Source organism: Lactuca virosa, chromosome 6, assembly GCF_052849685.1.
Source record: "Lactuca virosa cultivar CGN04683 chromosome 6, Lactuca_virosa_CGN04683_v6, whole genome shotgun sequence".
Classification (NCBI taxonomy): domain Eukaryota; kingdom Viridiplantae; phylum Streptophyta; class Magnoliopsida; order Asterales; family Asteraceae; genus Lactuca; species Lactuca virosa.
This window is the reverse complement of record NC_136431.1, coordinates 193264974-193272353: the sequence shown is the minus strand read 5'-3', so window position 1 is coordinate 193272353 and position 7380 is coordinate 193264974. Positions and strand designations below refer to the sequence as shown.

At 39.5% G+C, this 7380-nt stretch overlaps 1 non-coding gene across 1 annotated transcript; it reads right to left on the bottom strand.

Moving 5' to 3' along the window:
* Positions 1 to 6860: 6860 nt before the first annotated feature.
* LOC145123186 (small nucleolar RNA R71) lies at positions 6861 to 6966 on the bottom strand. Its single transcript, XR_013715057.1, has one exon. It is a non-coding gene; the product is annotated as a small nucleolar RNA R71 (small nucleolar RNA).
* Positions 6967 to 7380: the final 414 nt, after the last annotated feature.

The window sequence follows — 7380 nt, the reverse complement described above, 5'->3', positions numbered from 1 at the left end:
TAAGTATCTTTAGGCCCGGAGCGCTGGGAGGATGATGCGATGACGACAAGGTCGGTGTGATATCGGGAGCATTCCAGACATAGGCTGACGGCCAGGGAGGGCATTCCAGACCCATGCTGTGGGCTCAGAGGCAATCCAGACCTATGTTGAGGACTTGGCAGAGGTATTCTAGTCATAGGCTATGGGCCTAGTGAACATGATTGTTCATTCTTCTGCTTGTGATACTTTCAGTGTTGACGCGCTGATGGGAGTCGGGCGAGTCACAAATAAAATGGTTTAGATAAGGGAAGCAGTAACGGTTGTAGGGAGTATCAGTCAGGTATCAGGAAGTCTCTGTAGGATGTATGCATTATAACTCCAGTTGTTCTCAAGTTGTTGCTAGGGTTTTGATTTTCAAGTTGGGAATTGGTTATGAAGTCGCAAGTCATAAAGTTCTTTAAGGATGTCTCGAGTGGATGCCCATGTGGGGTACACCTGAGCCGATAAGGGGTTGAATGTAACGCGAAATTTTTTGGTTTGATCATCTTTACTCGTCGAAGCCGTGGTTGGTAATGGCATAGCAGAGAGTCAAGGGTTATTAAGGTTTTAGTACATCATATGGTTTGGTTTTGGGTGAAGTTCGCGATCGATATGTTTTGAGGATCATTTTTGCATGATTCTAGTAGTGTCTCCAGTCAGGGACTGGGGGTAGATTTATAATTGGATGCTCAACAGTTTTAGGGAAGGGTCTACAAGAAGATATTATGAGTCACCATTTTCGAGTGGACTTTTGGTGTAAACTCGCGTTGGGAATCGCGAGTGTATCCGTGCAAGGTCTGTATTCAGAGAGATGTGGGTTAAGAAATATGTATGTCAAGGCATGAGCTGGAGGGTTCAGGAATTAGCTTATATGTCTGTGCTCTGGGATGGTTCTACCTGTGTGAAGGTCGGGAAAGTGATGAGGCCTCAAAATTATGGTAGCATCGTATCGGTTCGTCAGTTAAGGAAATCAATATCTTGTATCTCCTTGCGTTCATGAAATTGCTATCATCAGGAGTTGAATAGATAGTTTGATGGATTTAGCATTGGTTCAATATGGGTGGTCTGTGAGGGAGTTAGACCAATTCAAGACCTCAAGTTTTAAATAAAGTAGGTTGGGTTTTTGCATGGGATTATGGATTCGTCTTCTTCGGGTGGAAAATTCTATTGGGTTCAGTTGCCTTAGGAAAATCATGGTATGTTTAAGGTTGTGGTTGTGTCCCTCAGGCTGTCGGGCATACCGGAGATGGTAAAGACTAATTTCGAGGAAAAAATCTAATTTAAATAGGGGAGAGTTTTAACGCCCTGTCCCGAATAATTTCCTTTTAGGTGCGGGTGAGGTAATTTTGATGATCTGGGTGTTCGGTTGTGTTTTGGAGCCAAAGTGTATTTTGGTAATATGTCAGCTCGGGCTCTTATGGGAATGGGATGTTTGTGTGGGTAATTGTAAGGCAAGTATGAGTTGATTAAAGCGTAGAGCTTCTTGTGACCTTTTCATGGATATAAGGATTGGCGAAATTAAATTTATAACGAAGAAGTTATGGGCTTCGGAGTTTTCAGGATGTAAGAAGAAACCCTAGTAAGCTGGGCGTACATAGGAAGTACGCAGGGCGTACTAGCACGAAGGGCAGTACGCTGGGCGTACATTGGTGTACGCTTAGTGTACGCAGAAGGAAGGATCGGCGAACCTCGGCTTCGTACACTGGGCGTACGACGGTACGAGGCGTGCTTTAACCATAAATTGTTATCACGTGTACCCTATTTAAACATTCTTATTCCTTAGGGTTGGCCTCCTTATCAGCCTCTAAAGCCCCAAAAACCCTAAAAACGAGTCTTAGCCTCCATTGTTGGGTGTTTGAGCCTTTGGTGAGAATTTGGTGTTCATTTTGTGGATCTAGAAGAAGAAGGAGAAGCTTGAAGACTTATTGTTTGAAGGAAAACTTTGAGATCCAACATTCGCATCTCCTTTTGGTAGCTTGGGAGGTATAATGTCCAAACCTTGCCTTTTTCATTTCATGGATCTTCTTCTTGGTTCATTTTTGGTCGTTTTGACGCTTTTGGTTGATGATTGGGAGTTAAAGTCGTTTTTGAAGCTTGAAATTGTAGATCTGGATATATCATGGGTTCGTTGGGCATAAAGGTGCAAACTTTATGGTGGTTTTGGTTCCATACATGTATTAAGTCATATAAAGCTCTTTTGAGCTCTAGAGTCCCATTTAGCCATGCATGCATATAAAGTTGGCAACTTTATGTGATTAACCACCTTGGGGAAGTCAGATCTAAGTTTGGATCCAAGTCTTAATGGATTAACTGATAAATTTGGAAAGATGGCCATGGTTGGTGATTACGTTGGGCGTACAAGTATGTACACCACGCGTACAAGCCTTCCATGCTGTACGCTGAGCGTATAGGCTGAGTACGCCCTGCGTACTTGGCAGACTTGGGACCTTTCGTTTTGGGCTTAGTTGTGTTGGGCCATCTAAATTTTATGGTTGGGCTATTGTGACTTGTTGAACTTTCTTGGGTAAAGGCCCACGAAAGGAATTGGGCCCAATTTGGAAAATTGGGCCATATTTGGGCCTTAGATGTTTATTTTTGTATTTTGGGCCTTTGGTCATCTAGTTTGGGCCAAGCTTGAGGAATGGTAAAAAGGTCTTTTATGCTAATTTGGACTCATAGTGTGAGTTAGGGGCTAGATGTTGATGGGTTGTCATTATGGTATCTGATAGCGCGTGGATTTTAGCGGATCTGTAGTCAGAGATTATTTGTGGGATTAGCTGTTGATGGGGTGTTGTCTTGATATTGGCGGTTCGGGGATCTGTCAGCCAACAGCCAGGGATCGTCTGTATGATTCGGTAGTGTGAGGTGAGTTTTCCTCACTATAATTATGGGTCGAAAGCACCAAGGCCGGCCCATTGGTTGGATAACCTGATATTGTTGATAAGTTAAGTATGGAATAGATATGCATGCTAGTCTTGATATGCTAGCCTGTTAGATCAGTAGGATTGCCTGTGTTTCTGTCTGCATAATTACCTATATATGTTTGTTAGCTGTCGGCATATTGTGTTAGGTTGAGGATGTACTGATTTGTGTTGTAGCCAACAAATCCTGGAGCATTCCAGATATGAGCTAAGGGTCGGGTAGGGCATGCCAGACTCATACTAAGGGTTTAGATGTTTTCTAGATACGAGCTGAGGACCCGGTTGGTATGCCAGACTCGTACTGAGGGCTTGAGGACATTGGAGTAATCCATATATGAGCTGAGGGCCGGGTAGGGCATGCCAGAGTCATACTGAGGGCTCAGTAGCATTCCATATACGAGCTGAGGACCGGTTGGTATACCAGACTCGTACTGAGGGCTGAACATTTGTATTCTAGTCCGATGACTGATTGGGTTGGGAGCAAGCTAGACTTATGATGTGGGCTCAAGAGCAGGCCAGATTTGAGCTGTGGGCCTGATAGGCAAGCCGGACTTATATTGTGGGCTCAGGGGTAATCCAGTCTTTTAGTTGTGGACCCAGTGCATGATGTTGTTGTTTATGTGCTATTTGTTTGTGTGTTGGTAGTTTGGGTGAACTCACTAAGATTTGTTCTTACAATTTTGTTTATGGTTTCAGGTTCTTCAGATGATTTGTGGCAAGACGAAGACACGACCGTACACATCCTTGGTTTTACAACATATTGGATCATGGGAGACTCTGATTTTAAATCATGTTTCGAGACAGTGTTTTTTGGGATGTTACAGTAACTCTCTTATACTGTATCTGTTCTCGACTGTCTTTATAATGAAGAGAATTTCGACTCTCGCTTTAGATTGTTTTTCCTAACAATCGACCGATTTGAATTTCGGTTTCTGTGCTAACATAGTTCCTCATACAAAGTCAGATTTGGACGTTCTCTATATGCACGCTCTTAGTTTAATGACTAATACGAATTTAGTTTATACTACTTAGGCTAAATAGTAATTTATCAAAATTCACTTTCTTCGATACGCAAATCCGTGCCGATTTAATCGCGAAACTTTGAAAAAGCATAACTTCTTTATACGAAGTCGGATTTCAGCATTCTCTATATGGAAGAAATCTTTGTCACATGATATTGCCATATTTATACACATTTTAGGCAATAGTTTAATACATTTTGATTAATATTTTGATTATTTGCAGAGATAAAAGATACTTATAAGACTGAATTATGTTTTGCAGCCAAAAGGAGCAATCTTGAAGAATAAGGACCAAAAGCGACAAGTGGCGGAACTTTGGAGGATTGAAGAATTAAAGAAAAGAAAATCCCAGCGAAAAGCTAAATTCACGACGTGGATATCATTTCCACGACGTGGAGTTGGTGATTCTAGAAGATGAGTACACGGGAAGTTAGAGTCCTTGCCCGATAAGGAATCATCCAAATTCACGACGTGGAGTCTTAGTCCACAACGTGGAGTGCAAAAATCATGAAAACTATATATATCCTTGGTGCTTATGCTTTTGAGATTGGCTGGAGACTAAGAAGGTTAGAATACGGTTCTGGAGGAGAAAAAGACAGAGAACTCAAGCATTAACATCCAAGGAAGAAAAAGGAATTGAAGATCATAACTTTATCTTTTAATTTGGTACAATTGACTATGTTTTTATTTATCAAGTTTGAGTGTTTGATTTCAGCCATGAGTAGTTGAATCTAGCTACTTCTGTTTAGCTAGATGAAACTTCAACTCATGGTTTAGTTATTTAGTTATGGATTTTGCTAGTTGGTTAATTGCTTATGTTTGATTGTTAATACCTAGCATGCTAATATTTGATACTTAAATTGCTTGAAATTCATGTTCCGTCTAGCTTAGTGAACAATAAATTGCATGAACTTGAAACCTAGTAATTTAGTGGCCATTAGATTACTAGAGCTAGGATCGAACCAATCTTAGATTAGTAATTAAAGTATTTAATTTTGGTTGTGTTGGAGAACATATATTGTGATTATAATTATGTTTGTTTAATCAATCTTACTTAGCTCCATTCATACTTAATAATTGATTATGTGTTAAATTAAGTGTGACCATGCATAGTTCTACATGAATTAGTTTAATATTAGTAAATTTGGACTTAAATTGCTAATAATATAATAATTGGTAACCAACATGAACTATCCATAATTAGTAGCTAACCATTGATGAGTAGTGGATTTAAACTAAACAGGAGTGTTTTAGTCATTGATTGAATTTGATAATTAGGAGAGTAAGTTTGTCTGAACTTGTAAAATCAGATAAAAACCAAATTACTTTTGCTTTTCTTAAATTAATTTTTAGTAAATAAATTAGTTAGCTTAAACCGTTTCCTGAGATCGATGATCGACTGTTTGTGTTATACTATTTGTGAGAAGGTACATTGCCTTAGTCGAGTAACTAGTTAAATAGTAGGTAAAATTAGGTGTAGCATTATCGACACATCAAGTTTTTGGAGCCGTTGTCGGGGAACGGCTATTTAGTTTAAAATTTATTTGCTTTAGGTTAATAGATCCTTTTTGTGGGGTAAAACTTTGAAAAAGTTAATTTTGAGCATTAGTTTTTTTTTAGAACTGAAGTCACGACGTGGGCCTTAAGCTCACGACGTGAATTCAGTAATTTCACGTTTTTTTTTATTTTTTGTTTCTATTTTGACTTTTCTGCGACAACACGAGGTGGTGCTCTTTAGCACGTCGTGGTGAGCAGTCAGTAGGCGTTTTTAAGTAGTTTTTGTTCAATTTTACATTTTTATTTTTGTTTTTATTGCAGTAGTACATGACTCGTGGATCCAACACACCATTGATACCACCACTTGAAGATACAGAGTCAGCCATTCACAAAAAGACAGATAAAAACACAGGGACCAATCAAGACCTAACAGGTCTAAGATTTACAAAGATAGAAAATTAGACTAGAGTTTTTACACAAACTATTTTATATCCAAAAGTAAAGTCGATGAGACTCTAGTGGCGACGAGAACTACTGTCCTTGATTCAGGCAGACAACGTAAGGGTACGAACTCACCTCGAATGCGCGTGAATCGAAATTAACGAGTTGTAGCGACGATTCCCGGTTATGCGTACGTGCTAATAATGTTGCCCTAAAATAATTATATTTGACGTCGCACTTAAATTAATAATCATATTTGCACTGTAAGGATAAGTTTTTGCGCAAGTTTTAAAATAAAAGAAAATTTTTTATTTTATTTATTTTAAGTATCCCTACAATGGCATTTGTGAAAAATTGTTGTTTATATGATTCCATTCCACCAAAGAAGTCGCCTTTTAAAGATCTTAAATCAGTTTTTGGAAAAAAGAAAGGGAAGAACGTGGGTGAATCAAGCAATTCCGCGAAGAATGAAAGCAAGTTACAAAGTTTTGAGCAAAATCCGAATCTTTACGAATCCGATTCCGAAACAGAAACCAATAAAGAAGGAAGCGAAACCAAAGACGAGCCAAAAAAAAAGATGACAAACATTGCGGATATGTCTATGGAGGCATATAAAAAGAAAATCTGAGAGGACACCGGTCCCGGTCTAGTGCAACCTGCAATTCCAGCTTCAACAACATTCGAGCTGAAGGGACACATTCTGTCCGCACTTAAGGAAGTTCCATTTTCCGGGAAAGATCATGAGGATGCTTACAAACACCTTGATGAAGTCAATGATATTGCTGATTACTTCAACATCCCAAATGTTCCACGCACTACAGTCTTACTTAGAATGCTACCTGTCACATTCAAGGGAGCTGCAAAAGATTGGTTGAAGGCACTTCCACCCGGTGCAATTACTACTTGGGCGCAGATGCCTGAGCAATTTCTAGAACACTTTTTCCCACCTTCAAAAGTTGCTAAACTCAAGAATGCCATAGCAAATTTCGAGGAACAACAGGGGGAGTCACTCTACGAGGCATGGGAGCGATACAAGGGATTGATAAGAAATTGCCCCAAAATGATTTGAATGAGAAACAAGAAGTATCAATCTTTTATGATGGGGTTAATGTCATGACAAGGCAACTCCTTGACTCTCAAGGACCTCTAACCAAGAAAAATCCAGCAGAAATCAAGGAATTAATTAAAGAGTTTTCCAAGCATTCACGTAAATATCACAATCCTAGACATGATGGAGCGAAAGGAATTGGGGGTGTTACTTATGAAGATATGGTTGCTGTTCTAGCTATGCTAAACACTATGGACCGAAGGATGACAAAGATGGACCAATCCATACATGCTATGAGAGTTGGTTGTGAAAGATGCAATGGTCCTCATTTAACAAAAGATTGTCACTTGGATGAGAACGGGAATAAGAAGGTTCAAGTTTGTTACCTAAGAGGAGACAAATATGATGCAGACTGAAGGAAGCCAAAGAAAGA